Below are 13,330 nucleotides of genomic sequence, written 5' to 3' on the forward strand. Positions count from 1 at the left end.
AAAGGTGGATCTAACTCATCATCCAGGGGCAAGTTCTAACACTGCTGGACAAACATTTTGCTGAAGGGTCTTTCTCAGCTATCAGGTTTTTATCTGAATTCTATCGACTGCATTCCTAGGAGGAGGCAAAAAGCCTGCAAGGGCAAACCCTCACCCAGAGAATAGTATGTGTTTGATTGACAGTCATGTACTTTTTGTTTGAAATTAGACTTTTCAAAGGAGTAGGGTCAAGAGCTTTTTCTTGCAGAAGATCAAAGGTTACATCCTTTGCTCATCTAAACCAACTTGGCTTCAGTGACTCCTTTGTTGATTTGTAGCAGCTGAGTGTCTCTACCAAAAATACAGCCCAGACATGGAATCAGCAGCACACCCATGCCTGCTTTCCAACTATGAAATAAAACATGATTCATACTCCAAGCACAGAAGTGGAATGCAAAAAGCAAACAGAACACAAGGTGAAAAGTAATTATATTCCCTTAATTGCAGATTAAAAGCAAGTATAACACCAAAAATTGTTCATGAGATTCTTTCCTTTTAAAAACCTGTAAAGCATGAAGACAGCCTCTTTATTGAATTCTGGGTTTTGGCCGAAAAATATATATTGTTGTAGGAATTATTGGAACATACATCTGATTAAAATCTTCAAAAAATGCACTGTAAATGTAAGAGCTATTAAGCCAGGCTGAAATATATAGATCATATTTAAGCTGAAAGGAGGTAAATAATCCATTGCTATAATATGATTGCCATTGGCAGAAAATAAAATAATGTGGAATTATGATAAACAGTGCAGCCAGTAATGGAAGCTATGCCAGCATTCCCAAAGGAGGCACCACCCACAAGTGGCAAGTAAAGAAAGTAGTAAAGTAAATAAAGTTGTGGCAAGACTGGAAGTGCAAAATCTATTTCATAAACCACAGGTTTGAATGTGGAGGGAGTTCTGTTCTGATGGCTGAAACCACAGGACAGAGTAGCAGTGTGGTAGCAGAACTTCATTTGAGTTGACATTCTGATTTGTTACCATTTTATCCTGCTGTGTGACAGGCAGGGGACTGAAAGGGTGGGTGTGCATTGGGGCACGGACTGTTCTCCATTTCAGCCCAGCCTGGAAAGTGACAGTTTGCTTTAATTAGTTTTAACTGGTTCAAATTCTGTAAATGTTGATTTTCACACTTACAGGTTGAGTAAGTAGACACTGTGAAAAGAAAAATTAGAAGAAAAATGTGTGCATAAGAATAGAAAGGGCTGAGCAGCAGAGAAGAAAACTCTCTGAAGAGCTTTGCGAGATGAACACAGCAGCCACCTTCACTAGGCAGTGCCTCATGTGAGTATTTTCTCAGTGAGAACAGAAAGTTATTTTGATTTTTGCCACAGAGGACATTTAGGCTCGATGTCTGTGATGGAGTCTGCGTGACTTGAGAACCAGCAGAATAATACTGTGTGTGTCCAATATCATAAAACACAATTTATTTGCTTTTTCCATCGGAACACACTGTGTTCCTGTGGGGGCATAATTTTAGAGCTCAACTCTCATGCTGGCTCTGAAAGCTTCTATTAAGACAGAAATCTCCCAGATAATAGAAAACTGTCTCAGGCCCATTCTCTTGCACTTCAGGCTCTGTCTGTCCATTCTGGAGTTTATAACAAGCTCATCTTTGCAATAATAGAAAGACTTAAAAAAGGTCTTAAAAGGCCAATGATTTCCAACAGCATCCCTGTTTCCTTCCTCTACTGTTGTATCATTTTCCTCCCTCGCTCTGACAATCTGTTGTCAATACAGGTAAAGAGAGAGATCTTGCACTGAGTTTGGAGGGTGGCAGGATTGTTCAGTGAGGAGGCTAAACTCAGAGTCCTGAGCAAAGCCCAATCTGTCACCACAGCTGAAATCCCTCAAGAGCAGCATTCTGTGCCTCCACATCTCCCCAGCAGTAGCCAGGCTTTCCCCAGAGGGGAACCTACTCCTGCTTTTCCCAGAGGAGGGGATCACAGACCCTGGGCTCTCTTACAGAAAGATGAATAAATGAAAGAGAAAAGAGGAACACAGCAGGCAGCTGCATTTCATTACTTTTTGATTTAGTCATCCAGAGTTACAAAGTGATAGTAAACACTGTTATCTCTGTGTTCTGGGTGGGTGTGAAACATAGCTTTAAGGACATACTCAAAGTTGTTATTGGCTCACTTTGTGCTGTAGACTTTTAATAGAGCTGAATTAACATCTCAGTACTGTATCACAGAAGGAGACCAGGTTTATTTAATATCTAAAAATGCTGGCCCAAACAGGTGGCAACACTGCCCTCCATCAGCCAGTGGAGAGGAAAAATACAGCCCAGTGTTTTTAGTCTATTTGTTTTAAGATTTTTCATACCCAGCATTCAATTAGTCAGCAAGGTTAATCTTTAGCCAGAGCTCGGTGCCAGGACTGGGTTTCTTTCTTCCTTTCTGCTGGAGTTCCTTGTGCACGGAGCCTTGAGTTTGTGTATCCGTAAAGGCAGGGACTGACCTGGGGAAAATGCAAAGCTGTGCCCTTGTCCCCCAGATTGTCCCTGAGCAGGTAACAAGGCTGCATTAGCTCGTCCCCTCTGTCACTGTGTTTCCCACTGACCCAAGCCTCGTCCAAAACAACAGCAGCCCCAGTCAAACCACCAATGATGTTATATTTGCTCTTAAATGTCAAGCTGAGGAATTTGCTCCAGTCATGTCACTTCCTGTGCTGAAATTGAATTTCAGCAGCCTCACTGTCTGCACCAGTCAGAACTGGCTCTTGGTGCAGTTCTGAGTGGGTTTATTGCAGCTCAAAGCTGTCAGGAGAGGCAGAGGAGAGACACTCCAGGAAAAAAAATAGTAATAAACAGCAGTCATACTTCACACATGAACTCATTTTTTCTTCTGAAAAAGAAAAAAACCTGCTAAGCCTCAGAAGAAAGACTCCAGATTGTGAACTTCAGATCTCTTCCCAACAAAGTTCCTTTATCTTGCCCCAGACTGAAACACAGGCATGGGAGCACAGGACAGCTGAGATGGGATCGCTCCTTTTCCTTTTGTTATGCAGAAGTTATGGGAAGACCAAGGCAGGACAGATGATTTGTCTGTGCCTTAGTCAGCCAAGGAACTCTGCTCTTGCAAAACAAAACCATTACCAACAATAATTCAGGCTCTCCAAGGAACATGTCAGGGAATGTAAAGGCTGGAGACTGAAAGACAAGCTGGGAGGAGAGGGAACACTTTCCTCCCTTTGACATGAGCAAAACATTCACATCACTCACCCCACAGGGCACCATGTCCAGGCCCATCAGAAACCTCTGAGCAAGGCTGCACAGGGCTGGACAGAGGGGCTGAAGCACCTCAGGTTGGAGCCACACTAACCAGCAGCTGGAAAGCTCCTGTTAGGGAGCCACCTCAACTAAAATTCGGTGAGGTAACACCACCACTCTTGATTGCACCGTATGGGCCTGTGCCTTTGTATCTCAGAAATGCATTTGGGAGTTTAACTTCCTTGACACTTGAGAAAAATAAGCTCTGCGCAACATTGTTGTTTACATAGAGATGCAAAACTCTGAGCAATGGGAGAGGATTTTAAAAAGCTCTTACAAGAATTTGTTATAGATCCTCTAAGCAAGGAGGATAACTGGACTATGAAATAACCAGTCAATACAAAGTGACGCAGAGAGGCCAAAATCCTAGAAATGGATTTTTATCAGTCCAGGCAAACTAGAAAACCTTGTCCGGGAAAATTAGATTGGAAGCCTTTGGTTTTGATGGTGAATTGTGTTTTTAGAGCGGAAGCATATCCAGTAGGGAATGAAGTTGTACAAAATTTAATCACGCAATACAGGGGCTAGACTGAAGATGTTCGGAAAGGGCAGAACAAAGCACAGACTAGAGAGATTTTTTCTCCACGTACCAGTGGAGAAAAACAGCCCTCTCTGAAAGGTAGGCAGGCAAGATAGTTTTCCAAAGGACCTTATCCTGTGATTAATCTAGACATGATGTTATTTATTCCCCACAACATCCAAAACTTTCATCTGCATTATTTACAAAGTCTGCAGCTATTTGGTACTCAGGACTTAAGAAGTGTCTGCTGTAAGGGGCTCCTGCTTTGAAGACAAATAGACAAGCAGACAAAGAGTCAAGGAAGGGCTCCAGTGTTTCAGCTTCGTGGCCGAGAGCCACTTCTTTGTAGCATATGGAGCACACTAACAGGTTTATTTTCCCCGAGGAGGATGTATAAACTGTCTGCAACTGCTCTTCACACTTGTCACTCTAGGTCAGATAATTTTTCCAAGGCATCCTGCCGAAACGGCCCCCCAGTTGAAGCTGAACAAAGAATTTGTGGACGCCTTGCAAGTTGTTGGGGGAGCAAAGGGCTAAGGCTGCACAACCAGAGTGTGATAAAGCATATGGGGAAGTGTGTCAGGGACGCCAACAAAGGCGGACGGATGAGATACGAAATGAGAGCAATTAAATGAGGAGGGGCAGGGCTGGAGGGGGGCACTGCTGGGAAGCGGAGTTAAATTCGGGTCAGGGAAGACAAGCAGCAAGTGGCAGCATGTCTCTGCAGCTGTCCCAGCCCCGCCAGGTCCCGTCTGTGCCGGCAGCCCTTGGGCTCTCTCCCTGCACCAGGCAGCGCCGGTGGGTGCGAGGGCTAGCCAGCACCTGCTGCCAGCCCCACCGAGCTGCAGCCTGCCCCGAGGCCCATTACACACCGTGATTAATATGCAGAGACCAAAGTGACTGGCAAAGATAATTACACAGCGAGTCAATTGGCTGGCAAAGTTAATTATGCAGGGAGTCAAATGAGTGGCACACCAAGTGACTGAGGCAGAATAAAGAAACATTTGGCAGTGACAAATGGCAAAACAAGTTACTCAGACAGGGGGTCAAGCGGGCTGGACACTGGATGCGTTCTCCGGCAGCAGCAGCTGGCACGGTGTCAGCGGTGTCGCTGCCTGGCTCCGCTCCCGGGGCAGGGCAGGGGCGGCTCGGCCCCGGCTCCAGCGGGGCTGCACCTCCGCCAGCCTTCGCTTCAATTACCCCGTAACCCCGAGGCACTGAACTTCCCTCCGCCTCAGGACTGAGCGCTGTCCCCATTGCGCCACACGAGGAAGTGTTTTGCATTCTCTCCAGCCGAATATTAAGCAGATGTATCGACCTGGAAAGCAAAAATATTAACTAGCCCGGGAGCGAGTTGTGTGCGCGCTCCCGGGGCCAGCACCAGCAGTGCCCTCCCAGCGCAGCTGGGAGCTATAGGGAAGGAAAACGTTCTCCTTCTGCCACTACCTGTCCCAGGCAGGAAAGCCCCACCGACTGAGACAGACTAACAAGCCACATTTTATCTGGAAACCAGCTAGATCTACTTTTCCTGACCATAAGCGATGGTGTATTTTTCAAGGACTTAGTGAAAGAAGAGGGCGCGGAGCTTTGAGATCCCTTGGGAAACATTATATACTTTATTTCCATATATATTCTATTATAAAAATAGCAAGAGTCCTGAAGTGACCTGTAAAGGGCTAAAGGCAAGCAGGTAGCTCTGACCTTTTTACTCCTTACAAGGTATAAGCAAATCCAGAAGCATTGAGATTCTCAAGTGTTTGGGTCTATTCCTTGCTTTCTTCTGCATTAGATAACTTACATGAGTGCCAGAGCTAGAGTTCCCCAAAATTACGTTATGCCTAGAAATTACTGAAACAAACAATTGAAGAAAAGAGAATGTTTAGTCCTTACATCTGCAATAGTTTTGGTTTGTTAGCATTTACTTCATTCTGCTGGCCAATTGGCAGGGTTGGGCAATGAAGGGCTTTGAGACCACACCTGCTGGGAGAGCTCAGGTATCTATAATGCAAATTTACACACAAGTTCTCCAGTAAAATGAAAGAAATTAAAGTCAACTTTTATTAATTGCCTACAAAAACAGTTTTCCCAAACTGTATCTAGTGTTTGCCAGATAAATTCTGTTATTTACATGCAGCACTTTCATATCTGACTTAAGCATTTTATTTGAAATGTATTTCTTCCGCGTTGTGCTACTAAAATCATAAGAAAAAAAGGGAAACAAAAAGAAGGAAAGGCAACTCCAAACCACCAGGCACTTTAAAACAAAGAAGAACAAATAACAATAGCAGAGAATCAATGTGGTACATGAAAAATAAGTCCTTTCTAGGTCATGCTTAAATTTGCATTAATGGCCTTCTTGTCAAATTATCTCAGGGGAACTTCGGATTAGCATGCAAAAGAAGCATGATACAAACTAGAGAAGTAATACTTGTTTTATTTACCAGACCATTTTTTCCAAAGGAACTAAATATAAGAATTTTGAGGGATCTGACTTTCATCTTTTAAAAAGGAAGCACAGTCAGGAAGAGCTCAGCGTAATTAGCAGCTAGTCAAATAACATATAATTCCTCTCTGTATTGACTCAGCAGTGTGTATTTTTTCATGGCAAATATTAAACTGACCCTAGCCACCTCCTTCTGTAGACTGGCTCAGGAGCCCATTTGTTCAGTCCTTGGATAGGCTTTTAAGAAAACAAATGTTACCAAGTGCATTTAAAAGTAAACACAGGGTATTCCCAAATCTGCATCTGAACACTTATTTGATAAATAAGATAGAGAGTGGAGGGAAAAAAAAAAAAAAGCCATAAGCATTGAATCTGCCAGTCCAACATGTAATAGAGGTGAGGTGGTCACCTAAGGGCTGTTGCTGTTGTTTGGGAGGAGCAGGGCAGTCTGTAGGCAAGATTTGGGAATTAATGGAGATCCTGGCTTTTATAATTGTCTGGTGTGCCAGTGAACAGTGAGTAACCTCAAATTCCTGCTGCCTCAGCAGATCGTGGGGGACACTCACCCTGTTGGGGTTTTGGTTCACACACTCTATCAGCATTCAGTGAGACCTTTGGCCCTCATTGTCCTCCCTTATCAGCAGCTGTACAGGAGGCATTCACTGAGGATGCTCCACATCTCCAGTGCTGGCAGGAGGTGGAATCTGGAGGTGGTTTCACACTGCAGCTTCATGCCTGTGGGTCAGGATACCACCTGAACTCAGTTTGTATTTAGCAAATCTGTTAAGGTTTGCTACGAAACCAACCTACTGCTGGCACAAAGGCAGCCTGGAGATAACAAATGGACTTCTGCACCCAGCTCTGAAGGGGATTTGAGCACACAGACATAAAGGCTGTCTGACCTCTAAAGGGAGTATCACTCGTATCGTCAAATCTCTGCTGTCAGAGCAGGGAACTGCACCAGAAAACCTTTTCTCAAATGCTGAAATCTCAGCACTGGCCCAGCAATATACCAGATACAAGAACAGTGCCATTATCATTACTTCAGGATGAGAAAATTGAAACAAATCTTTTGAATTAACAGTTGTCTTTACAAATAGCCCAGAGCTGTCAAGTTCTCAGACTTTCTTGAAACTCCTCTGAATTTTAAAGCCCATCAAGACTTTGCAGCTGGAGTGGGAGTAAATAATCCAGCCCAGACACTGCTATGGGAAAGAAACTCAACAGGGTGAGACAACAGACATCAAACTGTGGCTGGCAGAAACTATTTACACCCACTTCATGGAGTCACCAATTGTTACAGGGAGCACAAGGCACTGGAAAAATCATGCATTTAAGGCACCCAGGGCAAGACACAAGCAAGCTGCTAAAATATGTTTTTAATAGATGGCACCTACAGTGAATACACAGTTACCTGTTTGCATCCTGGTGTATTCAAATGCTGATTTTCAGAATTATAAGACCCACATATTAACGTGGTTTGATCAGCAGTTTTACACTGCTCAGCCATGGCTGCTTTCATTATCTGCCACCCATCTGTACTATTGGTATGCTTGGCTCTTTTACAGTGTTGATCATGTCTGATTTAACATGCCAGGTTACATTAACAGCTCTGAAACCCAAATGGCCACACAAGTCCTGGAAAAGCGGTTGGGCTGCTTTGCTGTTGTTACACATTATATTCCCCTCCTCATTGTCACTAAATCCAACCGGAGAAGCACTTCTAGGGGGAGACCATTAGCCACCAAACACCCCAGGGCATCACAGCAGTCCACAAAGCTGATACTTTCTGCCAGCCGACCAGCAGCTCTAAAATGTGCAGAGCTTGTCAGGTTTCTGGGCACCCCTCCTCCCCCCAGTTAGTCATACCAGTGACTTCTCTGTACAAGGAATTAGGAAGAGGGGAAAAAAAAGCTTTTCCTCTGGCTTCCAATTTAATGAAAGGCTTAAAAGTTCAGTGAATTCAGAGAATGTAACCTTTGGGGCTCTCATGTAGAACAATGAAAATAATAAGGAAATCTAATGTTTCTTATATAAGTATATCTCTTAAAACTCTTACAAATCTTAGCCTTTTTGGTGGCAAGAACTTAAACCAGAGGCAGATCAGAGTCTTGTCAGCCTGCTATAAGATTAAATAATCTATTAATCAAAAATCAGATTAACAACACTTTGTTAAAGCTAATTATGTGAGGAAAGCCAGCTTCTTGTTACATTGCCAAAATATTGGATATAATTTTTTTTTTTATTCATTGCATCATTTTAGACCAAATGTTTTGGCAGCTTAATTAGAGGCAGGTGGTGCCGTTGCCATAATTACATAGAATTCCTCATATTTTGTCATCATGCTTATTAGAGCCCTTGATTCAGCATGAAAGGGAAGAATCCTGGCCAATCAAATATTGAAGCAGTTTTTATGGGAAATGCAATGCACCTTTACGTGAGAGCTGCCTGGCTTAGAGGATGCCAAATATTTATTTCAGCTTTGGGACAATACTGCCTTTTCCAGTAGGAAACAGTTAAATGAGACTGAAAGCTCTCAACCCCAAATGAAACCCAAACCCACTGCAGTCAATGGCAGCATTCCCATTGACTTAATTGGGACCAAAACCCAGCTGGCTTTCCTGAACAGGGTAAGACTGATTTATATAGGATGGATATGGGACAAGTCCACAAATATAACTGAGATCAGAATTTGTCTCATTAATCTCTCGGGAGTTGGGCTGGCTGTGGCCAGGGAAAGCAGAGCTGGATTTGGCTTGCAGGACACCTCAGGATCACAGCCCTGAACCCACTCAGTTCCAAAAGGTGATAATGCTTTTTTCACGTGGTCCTGATAAGGCTTATGCTGAGGCTGTAAAGAGGGTGGTCATGTTCAGTTCAAGGTCACAGAGTCTACGATTCCTTTACCTGCAAGTGTAAAAAAAACTGATAAAGCTTCAACTGCTATTGCCACCTTCCCAGATCTCTCCAGTTAGAACAGTCCTGAGCCTTGCATTGCACCAGCTGGTACAAAGGGGGGATTCACATCTCATGCCAGGCACAGGGCTGATTTTTCAGTGTGACAGAGCACTTGTAGATGGCAAAGTTACAGTCTGTGCATCCCTGGGAGTCAAATGACCTCTCAGCCTTGGATGGTCCTTCTGGGCCAGGGAAACTGTGTCATGGCACAAAAAGGAGTGGCTCCATCTGTACCACATCATGATTTTCAGCACCCCCGATGCAACTCCGTGCAAAGTCCCAGGTTAACAACCCAGACTGACCCTCTGAACAGACAGCAGGCACCACAGCTGAGCTTCACTGAAACAGAGCTAAAAGAGTCCATACCTGCATTTTTAACACCTTTGCCCCTTTTCCCATTTCTACCATCCTACTTTTTACAATCACACTAATTATTTTATGATTGTGCCCCTTAGAGTGAGCTCTGGGGTCTCTGTGTAGCTCGTGTGAGGAGCTCCCTCTGATCTGGACAAGATGTTTCCAGTATTAGAGAGTTATCAATCAAAATCAGTGCTACAGAATGTAAGCAGTAAAGTTCTTAAGCGCCACATTTCCCTTAAGCCTTCTCATTTATCCCTGAGATCTTACACTGCCTGTTCAAAGTTAGTGACAGGACTCAAGTTCACATACGTGCTGGCCAATTTTTTGCTGATCTTAAAGGTTTTAGAGCATTCAATCCATACAGCTCTTCTACAGGGAATGGGGCCAGGACAACGTATCTCAAAGAGAAAACCATGAAATTTACTGGGGGAAACACCCAATCCCCCATGACTTCTTGGTCATTTGGGAATCAGTTTGAGGAAATCAGTGCTATATTTCCCTCTACTTCTTTGAATTTGGAGCCCACACTCCACTTAAGTAAGAGAGACATCAGCAGCAGCTTAAGTGGTATTTTGACTGCCCCATCTCAGGCTGTTTCTGAGCCTGATTCTGTTAGTGAAGAACTGATGGGAGCTCAGCTTCTTATCAGCAAGATCAGCATTTTCCCAGTTCATCTGGGCATAGTGCAGTCTAAAAGAACTGTGAATAAATTCCAGCATAATCAATATGTTTTATCTCCTTTCTAATGTATGCAACAGTTTTAAACCCTTGTGGCTACTGTTATATTTAATGCAAATAACCTAGCAATAATCATCTTATAGCTGTAGCTTCAATGAAGTACTTAAGATGTCACCAAGTCTCATAAGGTGCAATCAACTCAACAGCCTGAGTAAAAGTATTACAGTTTATCAGATTTTAGGGTGTTTTCTATATACACAGCTAATAAATCCTGAAAGGTATTAGAAAAGACCAACAACAAATAAAGATTATGAGGCTGTAAAAGACATTATTTAAGGTATTTTTGTAACTAAAAAACCCATCAAGTATATCCTGGCCCCTCATATAAACCCTGAAGCCTGCAATGAAGAAAACAATCTCCTAAAATGAATCTGTGACCTTTGGGTTTTCAAGAAATAGAACTTGGTGGCAACATTTACCTGAAATGAGTGCTCAGCCAAAAAGAAAAGCAAGACCAAGGGCTTGAGACCAAAACTTGTGTTGTTTTTTTGTACAGGGAGAAGGGATGGAAGGACAGGATTGAGCAGTTGTCAGAATCACAGCTTGTTCTCTATTTCTACATTTCTGTTTTGGATGGACTCCAAACTCCAAATGAAAATACTCTGTCCTACACTACGAGGGAGTTTTAATCCACCCCAAATTTAGCAGCCACAGCATCTCTTCCCCTGTGGCAGTGAGCATTTAACAGAGCACTGCTGCAGTCATTTCTGTCTTTTCCAAATCCACCACACTGCCAAGAAAATCTCCATGTTTCATTTTTATTATTTTCCAAAAGAAACGACAGGGAAGTTTCCCCAAGGGAGAACTCACCCCTCAGTCCTACGAGCTGACTGGTTGAGCTGAGAAGGGCAAAACCATGGCGAAGGCTCCAGCAGGAACAGCAGTGCCCACGGAAGGCTCAGCCCAGACAGGCTGGCACAGCTCCGCTCACTCGGGTGTTGTGCTGGGGCCAGGCTGGTTCAGGTGCTCCCAAGCTGTTGTCTGTGGATCCAGCCCAGGCAGCTGAACCCTTCCCTCTCTATAAACACACAGCTGAACGCCTCCAGCCAGAGCAGCGACGGTGGGAAATGGGCAAGGCGAGCTTTGGGAACTGGAACAGAGTTGAAATGAGTCTGTAACTCCTTTAATTTCTGGGGAATGGAGAAAGGAAACATCGGTACTTAGCACAATCACAGCTGGATGGCACATTCCTCGCTACAGCATTTTGCTTGCTTTAATTACTCAGACTTTTTCTATTTAAATTAAAGGTGCTTCCTGGAAATGAAAGACACAACACAAGATTTGTTTGTAGATTTTAAGACGATATTATGACAGTCATAGCCAACGTATGTAACAGATCAGAAACACTCCACATAAGGCTCTCAGCTTGTTTGGACAACTGTACCTTTGAAATATTGTGAATTTGTCTGTAATTGATGGAGAATGCAGCCCTTCCAGAGGCTTTGATCAGCCCACCTAGGATAGCATATCTCTATATTCTTGCATGGGATACCTTCCAGATTTAAGTAATTTTTTCTCAACAGGCACATGGAAGCCCAGCCAGCAGTAGGGCTGATTTTCCTCATGGAAGAGTCAGAAACAAAAGCAAACACTGTGCCTCACTCCATGGCACACCCAAGGGAATCAGGATGTTCATCATCCCTCTGTCCACTGAGGTTAGGAACATGGTGCTTCCTGAAAAACCCCAGTTCACAGGTCAGTGAAAGTTACTTGAGACTGATTCTGAATCCATAAATTACTTTAAACAAGAAAGATTCCAATAAAGAAAAGAAAACACATCTTGCTTTGCATTCACCCGGACTCAGAGGTTCCAGCTCAGCTCAGCCCTGGGTCTCCAGTCCCTGCTTGAACTGGAGGAGCATCTGCCCCCAGCTCTCTCCCACCACTTGCAACTTACTAACTTATTTCTGATTCCGATTTTTAGCAGCTCCTGAAATGCTCTATGAAATGCCAGGTTTTCCCTGGCCATTGTAACACCTACACTGTGTAAGCTTGGATGGAAAGTGTTTTTATCTAAAAACCAATCAAAGCAAAACGATCCCTGTCAGTTTAATTCACTCCATATTTTAAAAGAATAGAGAGGGCAAAGTGTGTACTGCTTCGACAGTTCTTATTTCTCCCTTGCCAGCTTGAAGAAAATTGATCACTGCCACTCCACAGGTGTGCTGTGGGTAGGGCATGGTAGATATTCCATGAATTCATGTAATGTTCTTATCATTAGTATTCACCCTTTGATCATTCCCTATTGCCTTTTATGCTGTTTGATTCAAACTCCAGGTGAGTGACAATACAGAGCCCAGGCTTTTCCTTGATTAAGGCTTTGCCACAATGGTGGCTCTTTGCTCATGGTTTCCCATGTCACCAGAAAATCATGGGAGGGTGCAGCAGCCATCTCCCCTCCTGTTGCAACCTGTTGCCTCCCAGAACAGCCAGCTGAAGGAGTTGCAGGATGTGTTTGATTATGTGGGAAGGTTATTTCTGATCCTGCTGCTGCGAGTGGTGCTTGAAACAGCCAAGGGGAGAGAAGATCTTCACAGTATGCTCAGTCCTGGTGTTCCACTGCACTGTTCAAGTAAAAATGAATTAAGGCCATCCTTGACAGACCTCTGTTTTTTTTCTAGCAATTTTCATTGCTGCTATCCTGGTCCAGTGCTTGTTGACACAGTTAATAGAAGTTCACAGGACAAAAGTGCCCATGAAGCAGGAGGGGTTCAGAGACAGCTGCTTGTTGGATAACTAGCACAGTCCTGGCTGTGACAAAATAAGCTCCTTTCCACAGCAAGGTGGTGTGGAGAGATGGGAAAGCTTCAGAGCTTTCTGTGTTTGCTGAACAAGGCTGTTACTCAGCAGCTCCCTCAGATTTCAGGGGATGGACATTAGTCCTGCAGCCACAAGCTTGGGGAAGCACGGAGTCACCTCTGACAGGGACTGCAGTCCTGAAGGTGAGAACCTTGGTGTCCCTTTACCAGTCCCCCAAGCCCTGGGTCTGCCTGTTTTATA

The 13,330-nt window shown here is 43.9% G+C and overlaps 1 long non-coding RNA gene across 1 annotated transcript; it reads right to left on the minus strand.

The window, feature by feature from the left end:
• Positions 1 to 5,871: 5,871 nt before the first annotated feature.
• Positions 5,872 to 11,443, minus strand: LOC121657864. Its single transcript, XR_006013735.1, has 2 exons — positions 11,141 to 11,443; positions 5,872 to 9,181 (listed from the first exon to the last, which is right to left on the minus strand). It is a non-coding gene; the product is annotated as an uncharacterized LOC121657864 (long non-coding RNA).
• Between the last annotated feature and the right edge of the window lie 1,887 nt (positions 11,444 to 13,330).

This window comes from Corvus kubaryi, unplaced genomic scaffold (assembly GCF_017639235.1).
Source record: "Corvus kubaryi isolate FWS band 111438036 unplaced genomic scaffold, C.kubaryi_AGA036_p1.0 split1-37374, whole genome shotgun sequence".
Taxonomy (NCBI): domain Eukaryota; kingdom Metazoa; phylum Chordata; class Aves; order Passeriformes; family Corvidae; genus Corvus; species Corvus kubaryi.